The sequence below is a fragment of the Neopsephotus bourkii genome, unplaced genomic scaffold (genome assembly GCF_033783945.1).
Source record: "Neopsephotus bourkii isolate Nb327-2 ecotype Australia unplaced genomic scaffold, CSIRO-AGI_Nbou_v1 NB_234, whole genome shotgun sequence".
Classification (NCBI taxonomy): Eukaryota; Metazoa; Chordata; class Aves; order Psittaciformes; family Psittacidae; genus Neopsephotus; species Neopsephotus bourkii.
In genome coordinates, this window is record NW_026900744.1 from 7499868 (window position 1) to 7515815 (window position 15948).

Below are 15948 nucleotides of genomic sequence, written 5' to 3' on the forward strand. Positions count from 1 at the left end.
AGTCTGATTTTATGGAAAAGATCTGTAGAGAATGAATCTAATGGGAAATTAGACAGTAGTATTTGATGACTGTAAATGTATTTATTTATAACAGCTAATCTTGGTGGAAATGAAGAAATAACTTGAAATAATTAACTTTACTATTTATAAAAGAGTCTCTTTTATCCACTGTGAAATGCAGTCACCTCTAGGATGAAATGCAGTGGCTGCTAAACAGCATAGAGGCATTTAAGAGTGAAAGGGAAGAACAAATGTGCATTTGACAGTGGGGAAAATGCAGCATGGAAGGAAAATATTTTCATGAAAATGTTGACCCTCTTTGTTGAAAACATATTTTTAACTGACTCTTGTAATTATTCAAACTGGAATTTAGTCAATAAAAGTAAAATGTGTCTCTGACATTGCGAGATGCACCCTGACATTTCTAATAGCTTCAATACAGAAAAAGCACTTACTTTACAGTAAGAAAGAACATTTACCCACTGAAAGATAAAGGGCTTAATTTTCTTCTCACAAAGACGAGTTTTACTGATTATTTCACTGGAGCTGTTGCAGACTTAGAGCAGTGCAAGTGCAGGAGGAATCAGGGCCATCACTCCAGCAGCACCAGGATAGAGGTACTGCACACTGAATTAACAGCCCTTTTCATAAAGTCAGGCAATGAAGGAGTGACAGAGAGGTTGCTGGGCTGTTGATGAATTCTTTGACCGTGCGCAGTGTATCCTGGACCTCTGGTTAAACCTTTATGTGTTGAGAGAGCAGGAGAATGAATGATATTGCAAAGAGTACTTTGCCAAATAAAACAGAAAGATCCGTGGTGTTGTTGCACTATTACGAATGTCAGCACACAATTAGGAGTCAGTTTATTTATACAAAATGATTTACTGAGCTTGTTGGGTGAAGTTTACAGTTTATAGCAAGAGACCTATTGAAAGATAAACTACCACATCATCTGTGATCCATATACTCAAAAATTCCTCTGCTTAAATTAGCTCACTAAATTGAAACACGATGTGTGCTATTCCACATATAACTGTTACCCTCAGATCAATCCACAACCAACCAGTATTATTTAATTTACATGCTGACTGAAAGTTGGAGGGAGACCGAGTGTTGATAAATTGAAAAAAGGCAGCAAAGTGATTTTAGTATCTTACCATAGTTGATTAAATGTGTGAAGCTAACTACGAAAATAATCTTCCAGGAGAGATGTTGTGATAGCGGTCACGTTGTGTCATCGATTTGTATTAAATGCTAAGGAAGAGAGAAAACTTTGAAGATTTGCTTTTCATTATGGTGTGAATTGATGTTCAGCTCCTAAAATGAAATAGGTTTGCATAAGAGTTACGACTGTCAAAAACCATTTGGAATTTCATTCTGTGCAGAGAAATTAAAATTTTGAGTGATTATGTGAAAGACTTTCTCTGCTGAAGCAAGATTATAAACCCACAGCTTTCCCTTGTTACCGGATCTTTAGATCAGGTGAAATTATTACTTTTTTAAATCTCATCCCAAATGCTTTTTAAGTGACTTGATGAATTATTATCATATTAAATTCGAGAAAGTATGGTGATGCAATCATATGCTTGAGATTTTAACTGCATATAAAGATACTAAAAGTTATGGGTTGTACAGCTAATATGAATTAACCGCCTGGGTGTAAACATACAAAAAATATTTATTTCAGTTTATAAAAGCAGTGTAACAAAGTACACTGTTAATGGCATATTACAGTACAGTCTGATCTGATCTCAGGAGCAGAACACTCAAAATTCAGGATCTCTTGAATTTTTTCATTAATTTCCATAACAATCAACCACTCTAACCACTCAGTTTTGGAGGAAATAATGACACTGGAAAAGGACTGAGTTTTACAGCAATCTTTCAACATCCTGGGTTCAATTAGAATAGAAGAATATATTCTGAAATCATAAGACTTGTCCTTTGAACTAGCATCTGCAGATGCACATGTCTGATTCCCATTGGCATGAATTTCCCAGGTAAGCTTAGCTAAATCTCATAAAGCAGAGCAATTTTGAGGGGTCTTAAAGTTATGACTGTTAGATTTTCTAGCTACAGTACTTCACAGCATTTGAATATTGCTAAGTGGTTCCTGTAGGAGTTATGGGCCTATTATTATAACTGCATTCTAGAAATAGAGAATTTGGCCATACTGCTTTATCCTCTTAGAGCTGTTAGAACAATAGGATAGTGGAATTCACCGCAAGACCCTAATGGACATTGTAACTGTAGATCTGAATGACTCGATCAGTAAAAAGCTGTCAGATGGTGATGCACCATAGAAAATGCCTAGGTAAGCTTTAGTGCATTTAAAGCTTTTAGCCTGATTTTGCACTGTTTGCAGCTATTATCTGTTTTAGAAGAAACAATAAAACAACAAAATTGCCCACTTGATGACAGAATCAAATATTGTTTTGCATGTGTATAATCAGATGTTGAGATAAAAGCACAGAATGTGTGCACTCGAATGAATGCCCGCTGAAATAAATGCCTTTGTGTTTTCTTTTCAGAAAGAGTTACTAGAAGTGCAGTAACAAGCCTTACATTTTTTCACTGACATGCAAGGTCACAGCTTCAGTCAGCTGTCTTACCTTCAAGTCCCAGAGCATGTTGGTTTTCTTGCTTTTTGAACTTTGTCTCTTTGGTGCAGTGAAACAATGCTATTGGAAAAAACACCAGATGCTGCAAGAAGGCGTCTCTGGAAATGGCATGTGTACTCAACTCATCTGCATTGACACATACGGTTGAGCTTCTCCTCTGAGTACCTGTATAGATTCCGTGTCAGGAACAGGAGCTTGTTTTTTGAGATGTCAGTAAGTGTCTATGCCGTCATTTCCAGGTATTCAAGGCTGGAGTCTAGATAATAAGATTTCAGGATAAACATAGAATCCTGTCACTTTGTATTCTTGTTCTTGGGCTTCCAGAGTTTATGTTTTCCAGCTGTTTTCCAAAATCATGATGACTAGAAAATATCTGCTTTTTTTACCAAAAGTGGCACCTCCCATCTAGTCAGTGATTCCAGAAAGTGAGGCTCAAAGAATAGTAGTTACTTGCAATAAAACTGTGAAATCTCACAGCCTTGGAGAAGCAAAATATGTTTGGATCAAGTTTTCCTATATTTATGTGGATAGTTTACTATGCTGTAGAGGATAAGACATCCTGGAAAATGGTCTTGCTACATTTTTAATATAACAGCCTGTGTTTGATTAACTTTCCTTTATTCACTGTAGATCATTTGAGTTAAGGTTATTGCTGGCTTTTCCCCTGGACCCTCAGTAGAGGCAACGAGTGAGGCAGGAACATGCCTGTTGAGAGATCCTTGACCTGTGCCAAAGGTTCAACTCCTCATTCTCTTCAGGCATGAGTATGCTTATAAATTTGCATTTCCTTCCCCAAGCTCACATCCCTTTCATCTTAAATGTAACCTCTTGTACAATTTGCTTTATTGGCTTGCAGTCACTGTCATGTCCTGTGAGGCTGAGGAAGGTGTTACAAAGACAATATAGCAAAGCAGAACACTTCAATCTGAACTTCCTTGGAAAATAAAAGGGGCTTTTAATAGCTCCAACAACACGGTGCCCTCTCCACTCTGCCACACCAGCTCCTAGTGATAATACATTATAGAAGAGACTGATAAATTTGTTACAGAGCTCAACCATCTATACACTTCACTAGTAGTAGCTTCTTTCCTTTTATCAGCTCAGCTGTGCTTAATAGTTTTGTACTCAGATGACAATTTAAGTGATACTAGACCATTACTTTTGGATTATGATCCAGAGACCTGATGAAAAAGAAGCTAAAGTGTTAAACATTAGGAAGGGCAAATGCATACATGTATGAAGTCAAAAATATATTACTGCTGCACACCCTGATGACAAAAGAAGCCATAAACAAGCATGAAACAGCCCATATTGTTTTTCACAGACTTTGCCAAGCAAAATGTAGAGGCCTGTAGAAGAGGCTTTTAAAAAATCCAGTTATTTTCTGGAAATCTTCAGATGCTCACTCTGGGACTGTACCGCTGAAATGCTGAATTGGCTGTGTCAGTTTGGCATTACTGGGGAAACTTAGCGTAATTTCCTTTTATACCCATCTTCCAGGATGAGTTGGTCCTTTCCAGTAACACTGGAGACCAGCTGAAACTGAAAATCAACCTCACATACTTTGAAAGCAGAGCCTTAGGTGGACCACAATGCTACAGTGTCAGCATTGCCATTATGACACTTACTTGAATTTTATTTAAAACAACCTACTGTAATTTTTATGTGTCTGTTTAAAGCAAAATATCTAAAAAAGGCTATCTAAATTTACCATCTTAAGTCTTCATTTAGATAAAATATACCTCAGTTTCAAAGTAGACATGCAGCAGTTCCTGTATTTTAAAAACACTTCTCCCCCCCCCACCTTTTAGTGTCATTAAAAAATAAGATGAAAAATAGGGTGATAATTTTACAGTAGAACGCATTAATTACCATGCCTGATGCTGGGTACACTTTTAAAAATCCAAGCAATTAATTTGGAGATAACATTTATTGATTGTGTTAAAAGTTCTTTTAAGTTGATCTAAAATGTGTCATCCAAAGGTGTTTTGTTATAAACACAATAGTGAGCTTCAAACTGGATGTGCTGTGAATATAATGGGTTTTGAGTGATCCCAATTGCATTATGTATGCACCGAGTCACCTTAAATTTCACAAAGATGTTTTCCCTGGAGGACTGAAACTGTGGCACATAAAAGCCTGGCAAACCTGATCTTTGATAAAGTGACATGATGGGGAGATCACTACAGGTTTCTTTTCTCTCCTGTGTAGCTCTTTCATCTCCAGCCACAGGTTATCTGAGTCCCTCTCCCTATGCAGGTGGGCATTGTTCTACCCCAGATGCCCCCTCTCTGGAGTAATACTTGCTTTCAGGCCTGTCAAACATAGTTTAGAGAAGGGTGACTGCAACTGTGGCCCAAAGAGATGGTGCACAAATAACAATTAAAGTCTTGAGGCATTGATTGAATGTGTTGGAGAGCTGCCACTCAAAGTGTATATAGAGGGCACCTAAAACTTGAGATTTTTTTGTTACCCCCCCCTGAGGTAAGGGCTGTTCTGAAGCAGGTATTCCCACAGCAGAACTGTGGTCCAGGGGTTCTTCAGGAAACTCATGTTTAGATTTCAGCCTTTTTCTCCTTAGTTCCCCAAGGCATTCCTGAGGTTTTGAATGTGAATGTTTATTTCCCTTACCTCTGTTATAACTAGCTGCATTCCTGTGCTGAATAATTTCTAGTTTTGGCAATATCCATGTTTAGTGCAGCCCTTCTTGTTAGACTGTAGATGCAGAGCTGAGAGCAAAGTAATGACATTAATCTCCACAATGAAAATGTATTTGGGGACATTAGTGCACATATGGTGAGGATTTTTTAACTTACATTACTGTATGTAACTTTGCAGCTTAATTAATCAATTAGGATTAGTGCAGTTTGTAATCAAGTCCAAGAGTGATTGATGCATGCCGTATTAATTGCAACATTCACATGAAGCATGTCATATACGCAGTCATTTTACAGCTGGATTTCACATTGGGTTGCTCATAAGCACTTAATGGCAGGAATATTTTAGACTTGCAATCAGGGAAATTGTATTGCACAATATGCTTTATATGTTGTACACCCTGTTTAGATAATAACTCCTCCATCACTGATGTATCCTCTTGCTCCTCCCTCCTGGTTCGATAGTTGGCAAAGTAGTCCATTTTCAAAGGCTTTACTTTGCTGTGGAACAAGAGGTATAATTAAATTGTATCCCAGTAGTGAAGGTTTCTAATGATGATGAGCCAAAACTAATTGTATTGATTTGTTTATTACTGGCTTAGGAAGCTCATCAAACAAATGGACTGAAACTATTTCCATATTCTTATCTGTTTGGTAAATGAGAAACAAACAACACTTCTGTTGCATAGTGTCACAGCATTAATACTAATTCTAAAGATAGACTCAAGCACAGGAAGGGAGGTTATCCCCAGTACAATGTTTCTACAGCGAAGAAATGCCACATTCTTTTCCACATTGTGTCTTGGGATGAGCAAAATGAAGTTATCTTCTTTCTTTTTTATTTTAAATATAAATGCTACTACTAATGAAGGCTTTCTGATGCCAGAACTAGAGAGCAGCAGACTATGACCAGAAAGTGTAAAAGACTGGGGCAAAAGAAAGGACACTGGTATGTTCTTGCCTTCTCACACATTTGTTCCTTGGCCTCTGTGTTAAACAAAGCTGGATGAATAATGTCAACTGAAAACTTCTATGAATATTCATTTTAATTTTTAAATTAATCTACTTCATATTCTCACATTAACTCTGCAAACAGTCAAATAATCACATCTGGTATAGAGGTTTGCAGAAAATAAATTTTGATATTTCAGGCATATGAGTTTTTGTAGGAACAGAGTTTTAATTCTGAATGCATAAAAAATCATGTTAACGCTCTCCTAGCTGTGGGCCAGACACAAGTTTGTCTGACCTGTGTGAAAAATCACTTTTTTTACATAACAACTTAAAAATGCTGAGCTTTTTATTGCTAAATATTTGAGACCAATTCTTATCGCAAAAGGCTGTCCAAGTTCTTTTAAACAGGTACTAATCTAAAACTATTGAAGCCAGCAGTAGTAATTCACTGGCTTGGGTGTGTTTCAGATTAGTCTCCTCATGGATGCAGTTGAGAAAATCCAATGCTGGGAAAGAAGACCAAGTTAATTGAATAAACTGTTTTTTTAATTGAATCTGGGGGACTGATTGTGTTGATGCTGTGAGAATGTGGGTTCCTCCAGAGTGACATGTTGACTTGGGCCATGTTTTGCTCTTACAGTAATTCTAGCAAAGTGGCTACCTTTAGCAATTTAGAGTCTGAACATGCTTTCAGGGGAAGGAAAACCAAACCTTTTATTCTTAGGAGTCAGATGACGTTAGTGAAAACTGCTCTTTATACATGTGGAACCATCCTATTCATTTTCTGAAATACAGTGGTGTCAGCAGACAAAGTGGGAAATCAGACAAAGTTGTTAGGGAGGCCTTTACATTGAGTCCCAGGGTTCAGAAAAGGCTCCCTTGCTTTCTAAACACCTTCTCAGAGGGGAGTTTAGGTGTAGCTGGATCAAGACTTAATCTCAGACTTGGTCAACAGTTTATGTCTATTATATGGGTAATCAATCCTTATACCACTTTGTCCTCAGGATTAAAGATGGAAAACTATATATAAAATAAAGGGTTTACTATAGTTGGTATTGATAATGACAATAATGATAGGTAATGATATTACGATGAGGCTAAAGGACTTTAATCAGAACATCTACTACATGGTATAAATGCCTATAACTCCTATTTACTATAATGTAAAGCTAACTTAGTAATTATTAAGTAGAAGTTGATATTATCTATATTGATGACCATGGAAAATTCTCTTTCACTTATGCTTAAGGAGTAACCTTGAGGGGCATCCCCAGTCAACGGAGGAATTTCTACACACTCCTGTTAGAATCCCTTCCTTTGAAAGGTAGGACTAACCTTTTATAGTATAGCAATTGGCTGTCACTCATTTGTTACCTGGCTAGATTTACTAGCTCAGCAAAACATGAATGGTAGCAGTAACTCATCCAAAGATAAACTGTGTTTCACTAGATACGCCGTTGTCACCATTCAGTGATACTTCTATCAGGAAACATCCAGTTTCACATCTTAGGTTTAATTTTATGGAGTTGAGTCAGATTGGTCTCAGCATTTTTCAGTAGTAAATACAGCCTGACCCCCTTCATTGCTGGTAATTTACATGAGTAGGGTGGAATTTGAGCTGGTTTGCCCCAACTTAGGCAGTGTCCTGCTACACCTACCTTCCTCTTGCACTCAACTGTGTGTTTTCAGCCACAAGTGTTTGCATATATGCTGTACTATATGATGCGTTGTGGCACCTTCTGTTCAACTAGCAGGTTTTTTCCAAAGAGGATTCAGTAAGTTGGAGCATAATTACCCTTACATCCCTTGAGGAGCTGATCCTGTCAGCTTTGCAGAGCATTGCTCAGACTGCCTCACTGCATATTATGTCTAGACTGTGGATAAGTTAATAACACTAGACGAGTAGAGCTTAAGGTAGAGGGAATTATACACCACAGTTATTAAACTTTGACCTTTATGATGCTTTAAAATCATAAAAGATTTTAAAATAGCTACACCATAGCATTTATATCAGTACCTTTTCACATTCCAGTTTCTGCCTGTTAAGGACTGGTAGTGCTGCTTTCCTTCTGGTTAGGATGTCTGTGGAGGTCTGCTGGAAATGTGGAGTTCCATCTGTGAAGGTGGAGTCTGGATTGCTGCAATGTGAAGCATCCTGTCCTTTCTGTTCTGACTTTTGAACTCCCATTGCACAGCCACAGTGCTTTTCATGTTTCAGCATTAGCCTCACAGCCCTGGAGCTGGTGGATGGAATGGGCAGCAACTCTCCCATTTTACAGATGAGAAAACTGAGGCACCTGCTTTTTGTCACCCACAGAGTCTTGTGCAACACACAACAGAACTGAAGAGATTTAAAATCTTACTCAGAAACCTACATTAGCAGATTTATCTTTCTTGCTCCTTCCGAATTCATTGGAGAGAAAGCCTCTTTTCACAGCTATTGGAGTCCTTTTGAGAGTCATCAGAGGGAGAAGTGACTAAAAATAGAGGCCTACTTAGGGGCTGAGTTGTCTTGTGAAGTTTTTGCTCTTCAATGGCTGTAGAAAGCCTTGGGAAAAGCGTCTCAATTAAGCTGTGTGAATATTCTCTCTCCCCATGCTGTCTTATGCTCTAATTATAAAGCAACCTTTCTTCCCTATTTGTTGCATTGTTATGCATAGGGAAGAAACACAGGTACCAGGGAACAAAAAATTTTGAACTCTAGATCTCTGATTTGAGCCTACCTGTTAGCAAATATCTCAAAGGCACATGTTTTTCAGAGTGAAGATTTAGATTTGTCTCATTTCAAAGACACAAGACCCTTTGCAAAATGTGAATGATTCCTGGTTTAGATCTCATATGTTGCTGTCTTTCCTTGTCCACATAGGGCTGGGTAAGCATAAACTCATCTCTGGGTATAAGAATTCATCAGCAGTCATAACAAGTTGACATTCACAGAGGAAGAAAGGTGCTTTTTTGTTACATCAAACACAGAGTATTTTTCCCGCAAGCTGTCTGAAAACCTGCCTATGCATTTGTGCACACACCATTATTTTGTTTAATATTTACAAAACTCGTGGAAGTTTTTGCATTTAAAATGGCAGGTGAATCAGAGGTCTTAAGAGCACTAATGAGTCGATCCTGAAGGAGCCATTTCCATATGTCATGGCCTTTAACAGAAGTTTGAGTTCAAGCAAAAACAATCTCCCAGCCACTTAGCATGAAGACATTTGCATGTGCCCTCCAGCTGCTAAGCTTTGCTCCAAAATTCAGCTCCATGGCCGCTCCACACATTAACAATACAAACTCTGAGAATTCAGGGTTTTCTTTCACCTTGCAATAGTAAAAATATAAATGATGAGGTTGGCCCCACAGGTACACAGCAAGTACATTGAACACCTGAGGTCTAAAGCGATCAGAGAAGCGCTCAGCACCAGTAGGGGAGCAGCCATCACTTGCAAGATCAGGTTTTCTGCATGCAGTTAAAAAGATCCAGTGTCATTTCATTTCAGTGTTATTAGAAGAGCAAAAAGCAAAACCTTCAAGCCTTTAAATAGCATTTAAGTTTTTTGCTTTCACTGTTTTATACCTTTGCATTTCTTTCATGTTGCAGAGAAGTGAGTGTTGGAGTGCAAAGCAGTTCTCAGAAACGTAAGTGGTTATTCACTTTGCCCCCTGTACCTCAGAACAGAGGAAAGGTACTAGCAGTGTCTCCTTGTAATACCAAGGAGCAAGAGAGAGAAGTTTTTCACTGCCAAGGCTGTGTAGCAGAAATGAACCTCTCCGTGATTCACTGGAAAGCAGCAGATTTCCAGGGAGAGTGACATCCCCATGTTTAAGATATGAGCTTTTTACAGTGCTTATTCCACAAACATTCTTGGAAAGCAAAAACCTTGGAGATGGGATTTAGTATCTGCAAAGGCTGATCAGGACTCCCATTAGGTAAGGGGCACTTTTACCTCCTACTGCTCTAGCAGCAAAGTAAACAATCACCTGAGAGCTTTTGAAAATCCTATCTTTTGATGATGTGATGTTTGCAAATATGCAGACAAAGAGAGGTGAGAGTAGGAACAGAAGTGCCAAGGGATTTTATTTCTGAAGCTATTGACGAATACCTTTTTGTTCTGTTTATTCACCTCTTGCCTCAATGAGAAAGTAGATAATGCCAAGGATCTTTATGAAACCAATGAACATTTTAATATTGCACCAAAATCTGAATTTTTTTTCCCATAAATTTCACTAAGGTTGATATGGTAAGCATGGGTTAGTGGAGGAGACATGAGAAAACAGAAAACAACAGAAGCCCTGAATACGAGGACAGTTAGAGATGACAGACAGTGTTTTAAAGATTAGCTTGGTCTGAAAAGCAAAACACTTCATGTTCATGGAAACCTGTGAAATGAAAGAATCAAAAGCTAATATTTTTCCGTTTTTACTATCATAAAAATAAAACTTCAACTGCCCATATCATAGCTACTGTCAGTGGGAACAGGTTAAATTCCTCTGCGCTGCAGATGAACACCTGAAGTGCTTCTTCCTAAATGTATCCTCATGGGTAGCTCAAAAGCTGAAGAGCCTCTGTGAGGCTCTCAGGTGCAGTTTGCACAGTCACAGTCACTGTACCAAGACCCGGGACATTTCAGCATGTTTGAGCACCCATTCCCTGGGGGATCACAGTGAGTCTTAATGCAGACTGGGTAGCAAGGTGCATGGGGACAAGCCGGACTTGGAGGTGACCTGTCCTCTTGCGAACCCAGGGGATTTACGTCCTTCCAGGTCTGCCTGTGTAAAGCCAAAACTCACTTTCTCAGTGAAACAGCCGGTGGTAATTCTTCCCTTATTTAGCTTTCACTGACTTCTCTGAAAAAGAGCTAACACTAATGCTTTCTTTACCTTCCTGTCGCAGAGGAGAAATCTTGGCCTCAAGTCACAGCTGCCTGGCTCTTTTCCTCTTTATTTTTGTTCTTACCCAGCCTTCTCCTGCCGATTATCCAGCTTTGCTGTTGTAGCTTGAATAATTGAGGTGGAATGAACTGAGTTGAAACAAGGTGACAGTGTTCCACCACTTGTCCACTTAAGTTATTCACAAATTGTCTTGGAGTAGGACCTTTGCTCTAACTCCTAAATCATGACAGTGTTTCAGGTAGAGTTATGACTATATAGGAAAGAGCTGTGTTCAGTTCCAAATACGCAGGCAGGAAATACATTCACATTTTTTCTTTACTGTATAACTGAACATGTATTCTTCAATTTTAACTGTGGTCTGACACTAATGGGTCATGTCATTGCACTAGATTCTCTTAAGGTATTTTTACATTTGTCTTCAGTGCACTTCATATTATTAGCTGCTCCCATTAGTTCCATCTGCAGTTTCAGTTACCACATTCGTGTTAAGCCAAGTTGGGCATTCTCAAGCACTGTAGAGTCAATGTCTTATTTTCTAAAAACGTGAATTTCACTCAAATTTCCATCAATAACATCTTTAAAATCCATTTGCAATGTAAATGATTCAAAGTATAATCCATCCTGCTGTGTTCCAGAACACTTCCTTCTTATTTAATTGCCATAGACACTTTAGTTACCAATTAAACTTTATTGTTTATGATGTTGCATTTCATTAATAGTTGTGATAAAAATTGCATGTTGCAGGAAAATTTTTGCATGTTAATGCCACTATTGGGGTGCAGTTCAGAATTCAAGGGGAAGAGTTCACCTCAGAAGTTTCAAGACTGCACTCTTACAACTATATAATGAAACTGCCCCACAAGAGTAATCTTGAACACAGAGAGTGCTTCCTCCAAACAAGCACTTAGTTTGAACTAAGAATTTTTTAGGCTCAGGAGCTACTAAGCCCATTCACCCAAACCCTGTAATTAAAGATATTAAGGAAATATAAGGCTGAAACCTTAGCACTAGTTACAGGAAGGGAATGAGAAGCATCTTTGAAGGAGGGCAGCTGAGAAGCCACTGAATAGATAGTGTATAGCTCGGTTCTCTGGTGAGGAAGGTACCTTAATTTCTGAGTAGGTAAGTTTTACGCCTTCCAGTCCCATGGATTCAGGGAAAGGAGCATTTAGGTCCAGAAGCTCTGAAGCCACTCATTAGGGGACCTCCCTGTTCCCACTGTGCCCCCTCCCTCCAGGATATCATTGCGGCCCATTACTTTTAATTCTACCTCTAGTAGTACCAAAATAGCATCCAGCCTGTGCTGGATCACCCATAGAAAATGGTGCAGTGCAGTGCTGCTGTTATTTGACAGTACAGAAAGCCACATTGATCCAACTTATTTTTTACAGCAGAGCATGTTTATACCAGGATTTCACCCTAGTGAAGCTATGTTTGCTTCCTGGTGCAGAACAGAGACCCTGTCCCTTCTGAGACTCCTGGACAAAAATCGTTAGGGATAAGAGCAATGAGAATCACTAGCTAGTCTCTGCTGCTTTCCACCCTGGAAGAGTGCCTCACAGGCACTCTTCTAGGCACACCTAGAAGACCTTCGCTGACTGTTGGATGCAATTACAACACATTCTCTCCTTTCTAAATTTTAGCTGTACCGACTGTTGAATAAACAGGCTAGACCAATCTCAGATATTATTTATTAATAGAAGCTGATTCTTTCTTCAAAATACAGCAAGTAGAATCCTCCTCTAACCTGCCTGGGCCAAGTAAAGGTAAAGAATACAGTTAAGTGAGACAACTAATTTTGTATCCTCATTCATACACTGTTGCTCCAGACCTCAAGTACTCACTAGCAGCACATTCAACACCACTCCAAAGATGCTAAACAACTGGCATAGACTTAACAAGTTTCTTTTTCTGGATCCAGAATAATTCTTCCAGGTTGAAACTGCATTGAACTGATCATGCTAGCAGAGCAGCCCAGTGCTGGGCAATATGCCAGTCTGCAGTGTGCAGAGTACAGGATTTGTCCTGCAGCTAAACAATAGCTCTCCTTCACATCCACATCTCTCATGATGCAGCCTTTTTAACTCTGAAGGAAACTTTGGTCTCCTAATGACTTGCAAGTCCAACTTGGCCATGTGATTAAGAGTTATTTCTTTTGTGCCGTAGCACAAAAAGAATTCAAATAGATGTGATAATGGTATTGCATTCAGCATGAAAAGATCATTGAATGTAAACGTGGAACAAAATGTACTTCTGTCTCACAGAAAATTGCATTTAGAGCTTGTTGCTACTTTGCTGCTTTTGTAATAATTCTTCAACCTCAGACCCTGGATATCAACATAAATACACTGGAGTTTCAGACAAAGGAGTCAGAGAACATCTATTATCTCCCAAAAACTGAGAAATTCTGGAAGGTGCATTAAGACATGATGGGATTCTTCCCTTCATGACTTCCAGAAAGTCCCAAAAGAGATTGTTTTGGGATAACTAATTTTTAAAGAACACTTTGTGTAGCAGGATTATGTCATGATGGTTTTTGCACATACTGGCAGGGCAGCAGATCTTCTGCAAGAGGAAAAAAGGGAGAAATGGGGAGAGAATAAATGCTGGATTAGTTCTGGCTTGAGCATTGCCCAGAAGAGTTACTAAATGTCACCACAAATTAACAATTACTTTTTATTTGTCAGCCATTGTGCACAAAGCACAGTGAAAATATAACTAAGATTTTCACACTTAGGTACCAAAAGTTGGATATTCACTTCAGAGTTTGACACTGATAAGATTTCCCAAGGTACACCTGGCATTTATGTTCCCATAACTGCATGTTTTCCTTGTGAAAATCTTCCCCTTAATAACTCGCTTTGGTTTAAATGAATTCTGACGTACAGTAACGTCACTGGTAGCTGTTGGGTGTTCATTACTTCAGAAGGTCAGGCTTCTTGGTTAGACATTTCTTACACTATTTTATTACTATGCAGACAGGAGACATGGAACTTGTTTACACTTCATTCCTCTAGCTGAATATCTATATTTTGCTTTGAACACTTTGTGCTACACAGGTGTATTCTTCATTCAGAAAAGCAGAGGAATAGTGAGTATTAATCATCTGTATCCATTTTCTGAATATAGCATGATACTTATAGGTAATGTGTACAGTAGACTCAAAATAGTGCATAACAGATATTACAGTTGGTTTACTGAAAAATGGTAAATGAAAATTCAAAACTCATTTTTAAATGGAAATGTAAGCATAAAAAATGGCTGATGACACAGCTTATAGCATTCTGCTTTGGAAATTACCTTTATTATTTTGCAATGAAATTGAATTTTCAACTGTCAAAAAATTCCCATAAAATGGAAAGCAAATTCTGGCCCTGTCTTTTTCTTCCAGCACATTCTCATCATTCCCACAAAGACCTCATATCCCTCACAGGGGACCATAGGTCTTCTGTTTCTTTTTTGGAAATATATGTTCTACACCACTGTTGATATTGCATAAAATTAGGGTGCTGGGCAGTTTTTCTTGTCCAGACTAGAGTGCCACTCTGAAGTACAGTTATGATCTTCACTTGGTTTTGTAGATTTCAGCAGATTTTTAATGAACACCTTTTGGGGGAAAAATACTAAACCTATTTTTGTCTTAATCCAATTGCTTTGATAGCTACAGAGTAAGATGTATTTTAAAGACACCAGGACCATATGTTATATTCACATTTTGTAAAATCATTCTTTTAGGTATAAAAAAATCCAACAAAATAGTTAAAACAGTTTTTTTTTTCTCCTTGAAGATGTACTCTACATCATCTTGAGCTAAGGAAGCTCCCTAATCTGCAGTCCTGCTCTTACCAATTCAAACCCCTTTCCTCTGCAAAATCTAGTACCAGCTCTCTAAGCCAGACATTCTCTGCTACCTCTCCTTGCTTGTAGTCACACTTCCATCTTATTCCAGTAACTTCCAGAAGCAGATTCTGTGGGATACAGGCTGTCCTGACAGTAGCTTTTCTTAGGGGAACAGAGCCTGACCTTCTTTATGCCTCAAGCTAGCAGTATCTTGAGTCCCCTGATGCCTCCCAAAGGCAGTTCAGATTGGGTTAGCAGCTGAGCCATTAGACTGACAGCAGAAAACAGACTTTTGTTTAGACAGCACGAGAAGTGTGCAGTGATACACAGTAACCTCCTGAATGCAAATATGTGTGACATTTTCATTTCTGCAGTTTTCTGAGAAAGTAGCAAGCCAGGTCATTGTAATGAATTGGTAAACATCACACTGTATTATATATGAAATTCATCTCCTCGAACTCAGAAGTGGGGTGTTAATGCAGTACTCCTCACTGTGATGTTTGCTTTCTGATATGTATGATGCTGTGTTCTAAAATATTCGTATCCCAGTCATACCATACCATTGTGTTATTAGCCTGAATATATGAAGACAAAAAAAGACCAGGAAGAAAGTTAATTTCACTTTTGGTTTTCAATTCTTATGCACTGTAACAGAATGTGAATAACCTCATTACTATACAATTGTTGTGTGTCACATAATGACCTCTATACTAAAGACCAAAGTTTGCATAATTGAGGAGAGACTCACCTACAGTAGTGTTGGAATTCATTAGCATAAGGCTAAAATAATGCTAAGAAAATAGTATTTGATGTCACCTATTTAAACTGAAGCACAGTGTGTTTTCTTTCCTCTGGAATTCTTAAAGGTATATGCTCATGATGAGAAACACGACTAGTCTTACTGAATCTGGCAAACAGAGAGATGGTCCTGTAACTCATCAGCTATTTACATAACAAATGGAAAAGGTCTATTCTTATGTAGTCTTGCAGTT

At 38.4% G+C, this 15948-nt stretch overlaps 3 protein-coding genes and 1 long non-coding RNA gene across 4 annotated transcripts in view; 3 read left to right on the plus strand and 1 right to left on the minus strand.

The window, feature by feature from the left end:
- The window catches only part of CUNH1orf210 (chromosome unknown C1orf210 homolog), a 332402-nt gene that overhangs the window by 268789 nt on the left and 47665 nt on the right, over positions 1-15948 (plus strand). The gene's annotated exons all lie outside the window — the stretch shown is intronic.
- EBNA1BP2 (EBNA1 binding protein 2) overlaps positions 1-15948 on the plus strand; it is a 491427-nt gene that overhangs the window by 227563 nt on the left and 247916 nt on the right. The gene's annotated exons all lie outside the window — the stretch shown is intronic.
- The window catches only part of ST6GALNAC3 (ST6 N-acetylgalactosaminide alpha-2,6-sialyltransferase 3), a 225929-nt gene that overhangs the window by 174989 nt on the left and 34992 nt on the right, over positions 1-15948 (plus strand). The gene's annotated exons all lie outside the window — the stretch shown is intronic.
- LOC133207849 (uncharacterized) overlaps positions 15415-15948 on the minus strand; it is a 32410-nt gene continuing 31876 nt past the window's right edge. Inside the window, exon 4 of the long non-coding RNA XR_009724174.1 lies at positions 15415-15531. This is a non-coding gene — a long non-coding RNA (uncharacterized LOC133207849). The remainder of the gene's footprint in view (positions 15532-15948) is intronic.